The following is a 16,130-nucleotide window of genomic DNA, read 5'->3' as shown; positions in this document are numbered from 1 at the left end:
TGATGACATAGATTTCATTGCTGAGTGATACTGCATTGTACGTAAGTACCACAAGTTCTTTATCCATTTTTCACTTTCTGCGATGTTGAACTTGTACTGTAAACGAGGTTCTTGTAAACAGAGGCTTCCCAAACTTTGGGGTGGCTGTGTCTTTTTGATTTTAATTTCCCTAAGCTATAGGACCATAAGTGGAAGTGCCCTAGGCTCTGTTGCTTTGTTTTTTTATGTTTCAGGAAACACCATATACTTCTCCCGAGTGTCTGTTGGCAATTTACATCCCGCCCATCAGCATAACAAGGCTCCCAGTTCTCCATGGCCTATCCTGCCTTTCTGGATTTTACACTTTTTTCAGATGGCCCTTTTGACCGGGGGGAAGTGAGACTTCATTGTAGTGCAGATTTCCTTTGCAAGCTTGCTTGGTTGGCCAAAAAGGGCGTATGCGTTTTTTCCTGAATATATTCAGGAAAAAACGCATACGCCCTTTTTGGCCAAGTGCATCATTGTGGACGTTCTGCCTCTTTTCCTATGCTTTCAATGCAATTCCAGTCTACCTCCTGAAATCGGTTTCCTGCAATTCTGCCCCGCTTTCAAGTCCTCTTGGCAGCCTCACTTCAGTATATTTTTGGACGATAGCTGTCATTTATAACTCTGCAGGTTTGTGAATTACAGTGCCCCTGAGCTCCTTTCTTCAACTCGCTTTCTTGTGAGCTGGCCGCAACACCGCAGGATGTCTTCAGGCCCTAATCTGGTTCTGGCACGGCACGCTGAGCCTTTGGTTAATTCCTCTTCCTGGTGGGAAATGAGAGTTAAATTTGCCCATCCAGATACCTCCAGCTAGTCTCTCATTGGTTCTCGCTATTCCTGTTCATCTTCCACAGAAATTGCAAACTGGGCCAAACAGGAGGTTAAAGGGACTGACTCTCCAAGTGGGGAGAGTGTTAGTAAAGCATCTGGAATGTTGCACCCGAGTACCAGGGTACGAAAACTGAGACATATTTGAACACGTCTCCCGATCACATGGTTGATCATACTCTAGGTTCCACATGCATGTTTTAGCTGAAGGAAGAATACCTTAAACCTGGGTAGTTGAGACCCGTGTAATGGGTACCATGCAATATGACTTCAAAGGGTCTTCATTTGCTCACCGAACCTCTCCAATCCTATCACTAATGCGTTTATGCCCCTGTACACATGCTTGATTCTCTTTCTGAGACATAGCAATCCATAGGTTTTAAGATACTTACTAGTCAGGTACATTCTTAGGCGTTTAATATGGGGTGTTGAGTCCATTTCGTTGAGCAAGGAGTAGCTCTTGTCTATTCCATATTTGGCTTAAGGAACTTTATCTGTGCTCATTTCAATCTCTGGTTTTATGCAGCACCCCAACTCACCTTTCCCCTTAAGCAAGCATAAGTTGGTTTTCTAAATTTGAGACCCTGTTCTGTTCTGTAATTCAGTTCCTGTGTAGCCAAGTTTACATTCCGTGTATTACGGATATCTTATGATGTTTCTTTTTCTGTGTGACTTATTTCAGTTAGAATCATCATACCTGAATCCACTCATTGTGCTGCTAAGGGCCTGATGACACAGATTTCATTGCTGAGTGATATTGCTTTGTAAGTAAATACCACAAGTTCTTTATCCATTTTTCACTTTCTGCGATGTTGAAGTTGTACTGTAAACGACGTTCTTGTAAACAGAGCCTTTCCAAACTTTGGGGTGGCTGTGTCTTTTTGATTTTAATTTCCCTAAGCTATAGGACCATAAGTGGAAGTGCCCTAGGCTCTGTTGCTTTGTTTTTTAGATGTTTCAGGAAACACCATACACTTCTCCCGAGTGGTTGTTGGCAATTTACATCCCGCCCATCAGCATAACAAGGCTCCCAGTTCTCCATGGCCTGTCCTGTGTTTCTGGATTTTACACTTTTTTCAGATGGCCCTTTTGACCGGGGGGAAGTGAGACTTCATTGTAGTGCAGATTTCCTTTGCAAGCTTGCTGGGTTGGCCAAAAAGGGGGTATGCGTTTTTTCCTGAATATATTCAGGAAAAAACGCATACGCCCTTTTTGGCCAAGTGCATCATTGTGGACGTTCTGCCTCTTTTCCTATGCTTTCAATGTAATTCCAGTCTACCTCCTGAAATCGGTTTCCTGCAATTCTGCCCCGCTTTCAAGTCCTCTTGGCAGCCTTACTTCAGTATATTTTTGGACAAGAGCTGTCATTTATAACTCTGCAGGTTTGTGAATTACAGTGCCCCTGAGCTCCTTTCTTCAACTCGCTTTCTTTTGAGCTGGCCGCAACACCGCAGGATGGCTTCAGGCCCTAATCTGGTTCCGGTACGGCACGCTGAGCCTTTGGTTATTTCCTCTTCCTGGTGGGAAATGAGAGTTAAATTTGCCCGTCCAGACACCTCCAGCTAGCCTCTCATTGGTTCTCGCTATTCCTGTTCATCTTCCACAGAAATTGCAAACTGGGCCAAACAGGAGGTTAAAGGCGCTGACTCTCCAAGTCGGGAGAGTGTTAGTAAAGCGTCTGGAATGTTGCACCCGAGTACCAGGGGAGGCAAACTGAGATATATTTGAACACGTCTCCCGATCACATGGTTGATCATACTCTAGGTTCCACATGCATGTTTTAGCTGAAGGAAGAATACCTTAAACCTGGGTAGTTGAAACCCGTGGAATGGGTACCATGCAATATGACTTCAAAGGGTCTTCATTTGCTCACCGAACCTCTCCAATCCTATCACTGCTGCGTTTATGCCCCTGTACACATGCTTGATTTTCTTTCGGAGACATAGCAATCCATAGGTTTTAAGATACTTACTAGTCAGGTACATTCTTAGGCGTTTAATATGGGGTTTTGAGTCCATTTCGTTGAGCAAGGAGTAGCTCTTGTCTATTCCATATTTGGCTTAAGGAACTTTATCTGTGCTCATTTCAATCTCTGTTTTTATGCAGCACCCCAACTCACCTTTCCCCTTAAGCAAGCATAAGTTGGTTTTCTAAATTTGAGAACCTGTTCTGTTCTGTAATTCAGTTCCTGTGTAGCCAAGTTTACATTCCGTGTATTACTGATATCTTACGATGTTTCTTTTTCTGTGTGACTTATTTCAGTTAGAATCATCGTACCTGAATCCACTCATTATGCTGCGACGGGCCTGATGACATAGATTTCATTGCTGAGTGATACTGCATTGTACGTAAGTACCACAAGTTCTTTATCCATTTTTCACTTTCTGCGATGTTGAACTTGTACTGTAAACGAGGTTCTTGTAAACAGAGGCTTCCCAAACTTTGGGGAGGCTGTGTCTTTTTGATTTTAATTTCCCTAAGCTATAGGACCATAAGTGGAAGTGCCCTAGGCTCTGTTGCTTTGTTTTTTTATGTTTCAGGAAACACCATATACTTCTCCCGAGTGTCTGTTGGCAATTTACATCCCGCCCATCAGCATAACAAGGCTCCCAGTTCTCCATGGCCTGTCCTGCCTTTCTGGATTTTACACTTTTTTCAGATGGCCCTTTTGACTGGGAGGAAGTGAGACTTCATTGTAGTGCAGATTTCCTTTGCAAGCTTGCTTGGTTGGCCAAAAAGGGCGTATGCGTTTTTTCCTGAATATATTCAGGAAAAAACGCATACGCCCTTTTTGGCCCAGTGCATCATTGTGGACGTTCTGCCTCTTTTCCTATGCTTTCAATGCAATTTCAGTCTACCTCCTGAAATCGGTTTCCTGCAATTCTGCCCCGCTTTCAAGTCCTCTTGGCAGCCTTACTTCAGTCTATTTTTGGACGATAGCTGTCATTTATAACTCTGCAGGTTTGTGAATTACAGTGCCCCTGAGCTCCTTTCTTCAACTCGCTTTCTTGTGACCTGGCCGCAACATCGCAGGATGGCTTCAGGCCCAAATCTCGTTCCGGCACGGCACGCTGAGACTTTGGTTAATTCCTCTTCCTGGTGGGAAATGAGAGTTAAATTTGCCCGTCCAGACACCTCCAGCTAGTCTCTCATTGGTTCTCGCTATTCTTGTTCATCTTCTGCAGAAATTGCAAACTGGGCCAAACAGGAGGTTAAAGGGACTGACTCTCCAAGTCGGGAGAGTGTTAGTAAAGCGTCTGGAATGTTGCACCCGAGTACCAGGGTACGAAAACTGAGACATATTTGAACATATCTCCCGATCACATGGTTGATCATACTCTGGGTTCCACATGCATGTTTTAGCTGAAGGAAGAATACCTAAAACCTGGGTAGTTGAAACCCGTGGAATGGGTACCATGCAATATGACTTCAAAGGGTCTTCATTTGCTCACCGAACCTCTCCAATCCTATCACTGCTGCGTTTATGCCCCTGTACACTTGCTTGATTCTCTTTCGGAGACATAGCAATCCATAGGTTTTAAGATACTTACTAGTCAGGTACATTCTTTGCGTTTAATATGCGGTGTTGAGTCCATTTCGTTGAGCAAGGAGTAGCTCTTGTCTATTCCATATTTGGCTTAAGGAACTTTATCTGTGCTCATTTCAATCTCTGGTTTTATGCAGCACCCCAACTCACCTTTCCCCTTAAGCAAGCATAAGTTGGTTTTCTAAATTTGAGACCCTGTTCTGTTCTGTAATTCAGTTCCTGTGTAGCCAAGTTTACATTCCGTGTATTACTGATATCTTATGATGTTTCTTTTTCTGTGTGACTTATTTCAGTTAGAATCATCATACCTGAATCCACTCATTGTACTGCTAAGGGCCTGATGACACAGATTTCATTGCTGCATGATATTGCTTTGTAAGTAAATACCACAACTTCTTTATCCATTTTTCACTTTCTGCGATGTTGAACTTGTACTGTAAACGAGGTTCTTGTAAACAGAGCCGTTCCAAACTTTGGGGTGGCTGTGTCTTTTTGATTTTAATTTCCCTAAGCTATAGGACCATAAGTGGAAGTGCCCTAGGTTCTGTTGCTTTGTTTTTTAGATGTTTCAGGAAACACCATACACTTCTCCCGAGTGGTTGTTGGCAATTTACATCCCGCCCATCAGCATAACAAGGCTCCCAGTTCTCCATGGCCTGTCCTGCCTTTCTGGATTTTACACTTTTTTCAGATGGCCCTTTTGACCGGGGGGAAGTGAGACTTCATTGTAGTGCAGATTTCCTTTGCAAGCTTGCTTGGTTGGCCAAAAAGGGCGTATGCGTTTTTTCCTGAATATATTCAGGAATATATTCAGGAAAAAACGCATACGCCCGTTTTGGCCAAGTGCATCATTGTGGACGTTCTGCCTCTTTTCCTATGCTTTCAATGCAATTCCAGTCTACCTCCTGAAATCGGTTTCCTGCAATTCTGCCCCGCTTTCAAGTCCTCTTGGCAGCCTTACTTCAGTCTATTTTTGGACGATAGCTGTCATTTATAACTCTGCAGGTTTTTACAGTGCCCCTGAGCTCCTTTCTTCAACTCGCTTTCTTTTGAGCTGGCCGCAACACCGCAGGATGGCTTCAGGCCCTAATCTGGTTCCGGTACGGCACGCTGAGCCTTTGGTTATTTCCTCTTCCTGGTGGGAAATGAGAGTTAAATTTGCCCGTCCAGACACCTCCAGCTAGCCTCTCATTGGTTCTCGCTATTCCTGTTCATCTTCCACAGAAATTGCAAACTGGGCCAAACAGGAGGTTAAAGGCGCTGACTCTCCAAGTCGGGAGAGTGTTAGTAAAGCGTCTGGAATGTTGCACCCGAGTACCAGGGGAGGCAAACTGAGATATATTTGAACACGTCTCCCGATCACATGGTTGATCATACTCTAGGTTCCACATGCATGTTTTAGCTGAAGGAAGAATACCTTAAACCTGGGTAGTTGAAACCCGTGGAATGGGTACCATGCAATATGACTTCAAAGGGTCTTCATTTGCTCACCGAACCTCTCCAATCCTATCACTGCTGCGTTTATGCCCCTGTACACATGCTTGATTTTCTTTCGGAGACATAGCAATCCATAGGTTTTAAGATACTTACTAGTCAGGTACATTCTTAGGCGTTTAATATGGGGTTTTGAGTCCATTTCGTTGAGCAAGGAGTAGCTCTTGTCTATTCCATATTTGGCTTAAGGAACTTTATCTGTGCTCATTTCAATCTCTGTTTTTATGCAGCACCCCAACTCACCTTTCCCCTTAAGCAAGCATAAGTTGGTTTTCTAAATTTGAGAACCTGTTCTGTTCTGTAATTCAGTTCCTGTGTAGCCAAGTTTACATTCCGTGTATTACTGATATCTTACGATGTTTCTTTTTCTGTGTGACTTATTTCAGTTAGAATCATCGTACCTGAATCCACTCATTATGCTGCGACGGGCCTGATGACATAGATTTCATTGCTGAGTGATACTGCATTGTACGTAAGTACCACAAGTTCTTTATCCATTTTTCACTTTCTGCGATGTTGAACTTGTACTGTAAACGAGGTTCTTGTAAACAGAGGCTTCCCAAACTTTGGGGAGGCTGTGTCTTTTTGATTTTAATTTCCCTAAGCTATAGGACCATAAGTGGAAGTGCCCTAGGCTCTGTTGCTTTGTTTTTTTATGTTTCAGGAAACACCATATACTTCTCCCGAGTGTCTGTTGGCAATTTACATCCCGCCCATCAGCATAACAAGGCTCCCAGTTCTCCATGGCCTGTCCTGCCTTTCTGGATTTTACACTTTTTTCAGATGGCCCTTTTGACTGGGAGGAAGTGAGACTTCATTGTAGTGCAGATTTCCTTTGCAAGCTTGCTTGGTTGGCCAAAAAGGGCGTATGCGTTTTTTCCTGAATATATTCAGGAAAAAACGCATACGCCCTTTTTGGCCCAGTGCATCATTGTGGACGTTCTGCCTCTTTTCCTATGCTTTCAATGCAATTTCAGTCTACCTCCTGAAATCGGTTTCCTGCAATTCTGCCCCGCTTTCAAGTCCTCTTGGCAGCCTTACTTCAGTCTATTTTTGGACGATAGCTGTCATTTATAACTCTGCAGGTTTGTGAATTACAGTGCCCCTGAGCTCCTTTCTTCAACTCGCTTTCTTGTGACCTGGCCGCAACATCGCAGGATGGCTTCAGGCCCAAATCTCGTTCCGGCACGGCACGCTGAGACTTTGGTTAATTCCTCTTCCTGGTGGGAAATGAGAGTTAAATTTGCCCGTCCAGACACCTCCAGCTAGTCTCTCATTGGTTCTCGCTATTCTTGTTCATCTTCTGCAGAAATTGCAAACTGGGCCAAACAGGAGGTTAAAGGGACTGACTCTCCAAGTCGGGAGAGTGTTAGTAAAGCGTCTGGAATGTTGCACCCGAGTACCAGGGTACGAAAACTGAGACATATTTGAACATATCTCCCGATCACATGGTTGATCATACTCTGGGTTCCACATGCATGTTTTAGCTGAAGGAAGAATACCTAAAACCTGGGTAGTTGAAACCCGTGGAATGGGTACCATGCAATATGACTTCAAAGGGTCTTCATTTGCTCACCGAACCTCTCCAATCCTATCACTGCTGCGTTTATGCCCCTGTACACTTGCTTGATTCTCTTTCGGAGACATAGCAATCCATAGGTTTTAAGATACTTACTAGTCAGGTACATTCTTTGCGTTTAATATGCGGTGTTGAGTCCATTTCGTTGAGCAAGGAGTAGCTCTTGTCTATTCCATATTTGGCTTAAGGAACTTTATCTGTGCTCATTTCAATCTCTGGTTTTATGCAGCACCCCAACTCACCTTTCCCCTTAAGCAAGCATAAGTTGGTTTTCTAAATTTGAGACCCTGTTCTGTTCTGTAATTCAGTTCCTGTGTAGCCAAGTTTACATTCCGTGTATTACTGATATCTTATGATGTTTCTTTTTCTGTGTGACTTATTTCAGTTAGAATCATCATACCTGAATCCACTCATTGTACTGCTAAGGGCCTGATGACACAGATTTCATTGCTGCATGATATTGCTTTGTAAGTAAATACCACAACTTCTTTATCCATTTTTCACTTTCTGCGATGTTGAACTTGTACTGTAAACGAGGTTCTTGTAAACAGAGCCGTTCCAAACTTTGGGGTGGCTGTGTCTTTTTGATTTTAATTTCCCTAAGCTATAGGACCATAAGTGGAAGTGCCCTAGGTTCTGTTGCTTTGTTTTTTAGATGTTTCAGGAAACACCATACACTTCTCCCGAGTGGTTGTTGGCAATTTACATCCCGCCCATCAGCATAACAAGGCTCCCAGTTCTCCATGGCCTGTCCTGCCTTTCTGGATTTTACACTTTTTTCAGATGGCCCTTTTGACCGGGGGGAAGTGAGACTTCATTGTAGTGCAGATTTCCTTTGCAAGCTTGCTTGGTTGGCCAAAAAGGGCGTATGCGTTTTTTCCTGAATATATTCAGGAATATATTCAGGAAAAAACGCATACGCCCGTTTTGGCCAAGTGCATCATTGTGGACGTTCTGCCTCTTTTCCTATGCTTTCAATGCAATTCCAGTCTACCTCCTGAAATCGGTTTCCTGCAATTCTGCCCCGCTTTCAAGTCCTCTTGGCAGCCTTACTTCAGTCTATTTTTGGACGATAGCTGTCATTTATAACTCTGCAGGTTTTTACAGTGCCCCTGAGCTCCTTTCTTCAACTCGCTTCCTTTTGAGCTGGCCGCAACACCGCAGGATGGCTTCAGGCCCTAATCTGGTTCCGGTACGGTACGCTGAGCCTTTGGTTATTTCCTCTTCCTGGTGGGAAATGAGAGTTAAATTTGCCCGTCCAGACACCTCCAGCTAGCCTCTCATTGGTTCTCGCTATTCCTGTTCATCTTCCACAGAAATTGCAAACTGGGCCAAACAGGAGGTTAAAGACGCTGACTCTCCAAGTGGGGAGAGTGTTAGTAAAGCGTCTGGAATGTTGCACCCGAGTACCAGGGGAGGAAAACTGAGACATATTTGAACACGTCTCCTGATCACATGGTTGATCTTACTCTAGGTTCCACATGCATGTTTTAGATGAAGGAAGAATACCTAAAACCTGGGTAGTTGAAACCCGTGGAATGGGTACCATGCAATATGACTTCAAAGGGTCTTCATTTGCTCACCGAACCTCTCCAATCCTATCACTGCTGCGTTTATGCCCCTGTACACATGCTTGATTCTCTTTCGGAGACATAGCAATCTATAGGTTTTAAGATACTTACTAGTCACGTACATTCTTAGGCGTTTAATATGCGGTGTTGAGTCCATTTCGTTGAGCAAGGAGTAGCTCTTGTCTATTCCATATTTGGCTTAAGGAACTTTATCTGTGCTCATTTCAATCTCTGGTTTTATGCAGCACCCCAACTCACCTTTCCCCTTAAGCAAGCATAAGTTGGTTTTCTAAATTTGAGACCCTGTTCTGTTCTGTTATTCAGTTCCTGTGTAGCCAAGTTTACATTCCGTGTATTAGTGATATCTTATGATGTTTCTTTTTCTGTGTGACTTATTTCAGTTAGAATCATCGTACCTGAATCCACTCATTGTGCTGCTAAGGGCCTGATGACACAGATTTCATTGCTGAGTGATATTGCTTTGTAAGTAAATACCACAAGTTCTTTATCCATTTTTCACTTTCTGCGATGTTGAAGTTGTACTGTAAACGACGTTCTTGTAAACAGAGCCTTTCCAAACTTTGGGGTGGCTGTGTCTTTTTGATTTTAATTTCCCTAAGCTATAGGACCATAAGTGGAAGTGCCCTAGGCTCTGTTGCTTTGTTTTTTAGATGTTTCAGGAAACACCATACACTTCTCCCGAGTGGTTGTTGGCAATTTACATCCCGCCCATCAGCATAACAAGGCTCCCAGTTCTCCATGGCCTGTCCTGCGTTTCTGGATTTTACACTTTTTTCAGATGGCCCTTTTGACCGGGGGGAAGTGAGACTTCATTGTAGTGCAGATTTCCTTTGCAAGCTTGCTGGGTTGGCCAAAAAGGGCGTATGCGTTTTTTCCTGAATATATTCAGGAAAAAACGCATACGCCCTTTCTGGCCAAGTGCATCATTGTGGACGTTCTGCCTCTTTTCCTATGCTTTCAATGCAATTCCAGTCTACCTCCTGAAATCGGTTTCCTGCAATTCTGCCCCGCTTTCAAGTCCTCTTGGCAGCCTTACTTCAGTCTATTTTTGGACGATAGCTGTCATTTATAACTCTGCAGGTTTGTGAATTACAGTGACCCTGAGCTCCTTTCTTCAACTCGCTTTCTTTTGAGCTGGCCGCAACACCGCAGGATGGCTTCAGGCCCTAATCTTGTTCCGGCCCGGCATGCTGAGCCTTTGGTTAATTCCTCTTCCTGGTGGGAAATGAGAGTTAAATTTGCCCGTCCAGACACCTCCTGCTAGCCTCTCATTGGTTCTCGCTATTCCTGTTCATCTTCCGCAGAAATTGCAAACTGGGCGAAACAGGAGGTTAAAGGGACTGACTCTCCAAGTCGGGAGAGTGTTAGTAAAGCGTCTGGAATGTTGCACCCTAGTACCAGGGGAGGAAAACTGAGACATATTTGAATACGTCTCCCGTTCACATGGTTGATCATACTCTGGGTTCCACATGCATGTTTTAGCTGAAGGAAGAATACCTTAGACCTGGAAAGTTGAGACCCGTGTAATGGGTACCATGCAATATGACTTCAAAGGGTCTTCATATGCTCACCGAACCTCTCCAATCCTATCACTGCTGCGTTTATGCCCCTGTACACATGCTTGATTCTCTTTCGGAGACATAGCAATCCATAGGTTTTAAGATACTTACAAGTCAGGTACATTCTTAGGCGTTTAATATGGGTTGTTGAGTCCATTTCGTTGAGCAAGGAGTAGCTCTTGTCTATTCCATATTTGGCTTAAGGAAGTTTATCTGTGCTTATTTCAATCTCTGGTTTTATGCAGCACCCCAACTCACCTTTCCCCTTAAGCAAGCATAAGTTGGTTTTCGAAATTTGAGACCCTGTTCTGTTCTGTAATTCAGTTCCTGTGTAGCCAAGTTTACATTCCATGTATTACTGATATGTTATGATGTTTCTTTTTCTGTGTGACTTATTTCAGTTAGAATCATCATACCTGAATCCACTCATTGTGCTGCTAAGGGCCTGATGACACAGATTTCATTGCTGAGTGATATTCCTTTGTAAGTAAATACCACAACTTCTTTATCCATTTTTCACTTTCTGCGATGTTGAACTTGTACTGTAAATGACGTTCTTGTAAACAGAGCCGATCCAAACTTTGGGGTGGCTGTGTCTTTTTGATTTTAATTTCCCTAAGCTATAGGACCATAAGTGGAAGTGCCCTAGGTTCTGTTGCTTTGTTTTTTAGATGTTTCAGGAAACACCATACACTTCTCCCGAGTGGTTGTTGGCAATTTACATCCCGCCCATCAGCATAACAAGGCTCCCAGTTCTCCATGGCCTGTCCTGCCTTTCTGGATTTTACACTTTTTTCAGATGGCCCTTTTGACCGGGGGGAAGTGAGACTTCATTGTAGTGCAGATTTCCTTTGCAAGCTTGCTTGGTTGGCCAAAAAGGGCGTATGCGTTTTTTCCTGAATATATTCAGGAATATATTCAGGAAAAAACGCATACGCCCGTTTTGGCCAAGTGCATCATTGTGGACGTTCTGCCTCTTTTCCTATGCTTTCAATGCAATTCCAGTCTACCTCCTGAAATCGGTTTCCTGCAATTCTGCCCCGCTTTCAAGTCCTCTTGGCAGCCTTACTTCAGTCTATTTTTGGACGATAGCTGTCATTTATAACTCTGCAGGTTTTTACAGTGCCCCTGAGCTCCTTTCTTCAACTCGCTTTCTTTTGAGCTGGCCGCAACACCGCAGGATGGCTTCAGGCCCTAATCTGGTTCCGGTACGGCACGCTGAGCCTTTGGTTATTTCCTCTTCCTGGTGGGAAATGAGAGTTAAATTTGCCCGTCCAGACACCTCCAGCTAGCCTCTCATTGGTTCTCGCTATTCCTGTTCATCTTCCACAGAAATTGCAAACTGGGCCAAACAGGAGGTTAAAGGCGCTGACTCTCCAAGTCGGGAGAGTGTTAGTAAAGCGTCTGGAATGTTGCACCCGAGTACCAGGGGAGGCAAACTGAGATATATTTGAACACGTCTCCCGATCACATGGTTGATCATACTCTAGGTTCCACATGCATGTTTTAGCTGAAGGAAGAATACCTTAAACCTGGGTAGTTGAAACCCGTGGAATGGGTACCATGCAATATGACTTCAAAGGGTCTTCATTTGCTCACCGAACCTCTCCAATCCTATCACTGCTGCGTTTATGCCCCTGTACACATGCTTGATTTTCTTTCGGAGACATAGCAATCCATAGGTTTTAAGATACTTACTAGTCAGGTACATTCTTAGGCGTTTAATATGGGGTTTTGAGTCCATTTCGTTGAGCAAGGAGTAGCTCTTGTCTATTCCATATTTGGCTTAAGGAACTTTATCTGTGCTCATTTCAATCTCTGTTTTTATGCAGCACCCCAACTCACCTTTCCCCTTAAGCAAGCATAAGTTGGTTTTCTAAATTTGAGAACCTGTTCTGTTCTGTAATTCAGTTCCTGTGTAGCCAAGTTTACATTCCGTGTATTACTGATATCTTACGATGTTTCTTTTTCTGTGTGACTTATTTCAGTTAGAATCATCGTACCTGAATCCACTCATTATGCTGCGACGGGCCTGATGACATAGATTTCATTGCTGAGTGATACTGCATTGTACGTAAGTACCACAAGTTCTTTATCCATTTTTCACTTTCTGCGATGTTGAACTTGTACTGTAAACGAGGTTCTTGTAAACAGAGGCTTCCCAAACTTTGGGGAGGCTGTGTCTTTTTGATTTTAATTTCCCTAAGCTATAGGACCATAAGTGGAAGTGCCCTAGGCTCTGTTGCTTTGTTTTTTTATGTTTCAGGAAACACCATATACTTCTCCCGAGTGTCTGTTGGCAATTTACATCCCGCCCATCAGCATAACAAGGCTCCCAGTTCTCCATGGCCTGTCCTGCCTTTCTGGATTTTACACTTTTTTCAGATGGCCCTTTTGACTGGGAGGAAGTGAGACTTCATTGTAGTGCAGATTTCCTTTGCAAGCTTGCTTGGTTGGCCAAAAAGGGCGTATGCGTTTTTTCCTGAATATATTCAGGAAAAAACGCATACGCCCTTTTTGGCCCAGTGCATCATTGTGGACGTTCTGCCTCTTTTCCTATGCTTTCAATGCAATTTCAGTCTACCTCCTGAAATCGGTTTCCTGCAATTCTGCCCCGCTTTCAAGTCCTCTTGGCAGCCTTACTTCAGTCTATTTTTGGACGATAGCTGTCATTTATAACTCTGCAGGTTTGTGAATTACAGTGCCCCTGAGCTCCTTTCTTCAACTCGCTTTCTTGTGACCTGGCCGCAACATCGCAGGATGGCTTCAGGCCCAAATCTCGTTCCGGCACGGCACGCTGAGACTTTGGTTAATTCCTCTTCCTGGTGGGAAATGAGAGTTAAATTTGCCCGTCCAGACACCTCCAGCTAGTCTCTCATTGGTTCTCGCTATTCTTGTTCATCTTCTGCAGAAATTGCAAACTGGGCCAAACAGGAGGTTAAAGGGACTGACTCTCCAAGTCGGGAGAGTGTTAGTAAAGCGTCTGGAATGTTGCACCCGAGTACCAGGGTACGAAAACTGAGACATATTTGAACATATCTCCCGATCACATGGTTGATCATACTCTGGGTTCCACATGCATGTTTTAGCTGAAGGAAGAATACCTAAAACCTGGGTAGTTGAAACCCGTGGAATGGGTACCATGCAATATGACTTCAAAGGGTCTTCATTTGCTCACCGAACCTCTCCAATCCTATCACTGCTGCGTTTATGCCCCTGTACACTTGCTTGATTCTCTTTCGGAGACATAGCAATCCATAGGTTTTAAGATACTTACTAGTCAGGTACATTCTTTGCGTTTAATATGCGGTGTTGAGTCCATTTCGTTGAGCAAGGAGTAGCTCTTGTCTATTCCATATTTGGCTTAAGGAACTTTATCTGTGCTCATTTCAATCTCTGGTTTTATGCAGCACCCCAACTCACCTTTCCCCTTAAGCAAGCATAAGTTGGTTTTCTAAATTTGAGACCCTGTTCTGTTCTGTAATTCAGTTCCTGTGTAGCCAAGTTTACATTCCGTGTATTACTGATATCTTATGATGTTTCTTTTTCTGTGTGACTTATTTCAGTTAGAATCATCATACCTGAATCCACTCATTGTACTGCTAAGGGCCTGATGACACAGATTTCATTGCTGCATGATATTGCTTTGTAAGTAAATACCACAACTTCTTTATCCATTTTTCACTTTCTGCGATGTTGAACTTGTACTGTAAACGAGGTTCTTGTAAACAGAGCCGTTCCAAACTTTGGGGTGGCTGTGTCTTTTTGATTTTAATTTCCCTAAGCTATAGGACCATAAGTGGAAGTGCCCTAGGTTCTGTTGCTTTGTTTTTTAGATGTTTCAGGAAACACCATACACTTCTCCCGAGTGGTTGTTGGCAATTTACATCCCGCCCATCAGCATAACAAGGCTCCCAGTTCTCCATGGCCTGTCCTGCCTTTCTGGATTTTACACTTTTTTCAGATGGCCCTTTTGACCGGGGGGAAGTGAGACTTCATTGTAGTGCAGATTTCCTTTGCAAGCTTGCTTGGTTGGCCAAAAAGGGCGTATGCGTTTTTTCCTGAATATATTCAGGAATATATTCAGGAAAAAACGCATACGCCCGTTTTGGCCAAGTGCATCATTGTGGACGTTCTGCCTCTTTTCCTATGCTTTCAATGCAATTCCAGTCTACCTCCTGAAATCGGTTTCCTGCAATTCTGCCCCGCTTTCAAGTCCTCTTGGCAGCCTTACTTCAGTCTATTTTTGGACGATAGCTGTCATTTATAACTCTGCAGGTTTTTACAGTGCCCCTGAGCTCCTTTCTTCAACTCGCTTCCTTTTGAGCTGGCCGCAACACCGCAGGATGGCTTCAGGCCCTAATCTGGTTCCGGTACGGTACGCTGAGCCTTTGGTTATTTCCTCTTCCTGGTGGGAAATGAGAGTTAAATTTGCCCGTCCAGACACCTCCAGCTAGCCTCTCATTGGTTCTCGCTATTCCTGTTCATCTTCCACAGAAATTGCAAACTGGGCCAAACAGGAGGTTAAAGACGCTGACTCTCCAAGTGGGGAGAGTGTTAGTAAAGCGTCTGGAATGTTGCACCCGAGTACCAGGGGAGGAAAACTGAGACATATTTGAACACGTCTCCTGATCACATGGTTGATCTTACTCTAGGTTCCACATGCATGTTTTAGATGAAGGAAGAATACCTAAAACCTGGGTAGTTGAAACCCGTGGAATGGGTACCATGCAATATGACTTCAAAGGGTCTTCATTTGCTCACCGAACCTCTCCAATCCTATCACTGCTGCGTTTATGCCCCTGTACACATGCTTGATTCTCTTTCGGAGACATAGCAATCTATAGGTTTTAAGATACTTACTAGTCACGTACATTCTTAGGCGTTTAATATGCGGTGTTGAGTCCATTTCGTTGAGCAAGGAGTAGCTCTTGTCTATTCCATATTTGGCTTAAGGAACTTTATCTGTGCTCATTTCAATCTCTGGTTTTATGCAGCACCCCAACTCACCTTTCCCCTTAAGCAAGCATAAGTTGGTTTTCTAAATTTGAGACCCTGTTCTGTTCTGTTATTCAGTTCCTGTGTAGCCAAGTTTACATTCCGTGTATTAGTGATATCTTATGATGTTTCTTTTTCTGTGTGACTTATTTCAGTTAGAATCATCGTACCTGAATCCACTCATTGTGCTGCTAAGGGCCTGATGACACAGATTTCATTGCTGAGTGATATTGCTTTGTAAGTAAATACCACAAGTTCTTTATCCATTTTTCACTTTCTGCGATGTTGAAGTTGTACTGTAAACGACGTTCTTGTAAACAGAGCCTTTCCAAACTTTGGGGTGGCTGTGTCTTTTTGATTTTAATTTCCCTAAGCTATAGGACCATAAGTGGAAGTGCCCTAGGCTCTGTTGCTTTGTTTTTTAGATGTTTCAGGAAACACCATACACTTCTCCCGAGTGGTTGTTGGCAATTTACATCCCGCCCATCAGCATAACAAGGCTCCCAGTT

At 43.6% G+C, this 16,130-nt stretch overlaps 1 long non-coding RNA gene across 15 annotated transcripts in view; it reads left to right on the top strand.

The window, feature by feature from the left end:
• Window positions 1-16,130, top strand: part of LOC307186525 — a 2,785,769-nt gene that overhangs the window by 845,325 nt on the left and 1,924,314 nt on the right. Inside the window, exon 1 of one of the 15 annotated variants that reach the window (XR_013828374.1) lies at window positions 14,784-14,996. The exons of the other annotated variants lie outside the window; for them this stretch is intronic. This is a non-coding gene — a long non-coding RNA (uncharacterized lncRNA). Of the gene's footprint in view, window positions 1-14,783; window positions 14,997-16,130 lie in introns of those variants that run through there. 15 annotated transcript variants of the gene reach the window in all.

Source organism: Stenella coeruleoalba (genome assembly GCF_951394435.1).
Source record: "Stenella coeruleoalba genome assembly, chromosome: 1".
Taxonomy (NCBI): domain Eukaryota; kingdom Metazoa; phylum Chordata; class Mammalia; order Artiodactyla; family Delphinidae; genus Stenella; species Stenella coeruleoalba.
This window is presented reverse-complemented; position numbering and strand designations above follow the sequence as displayed.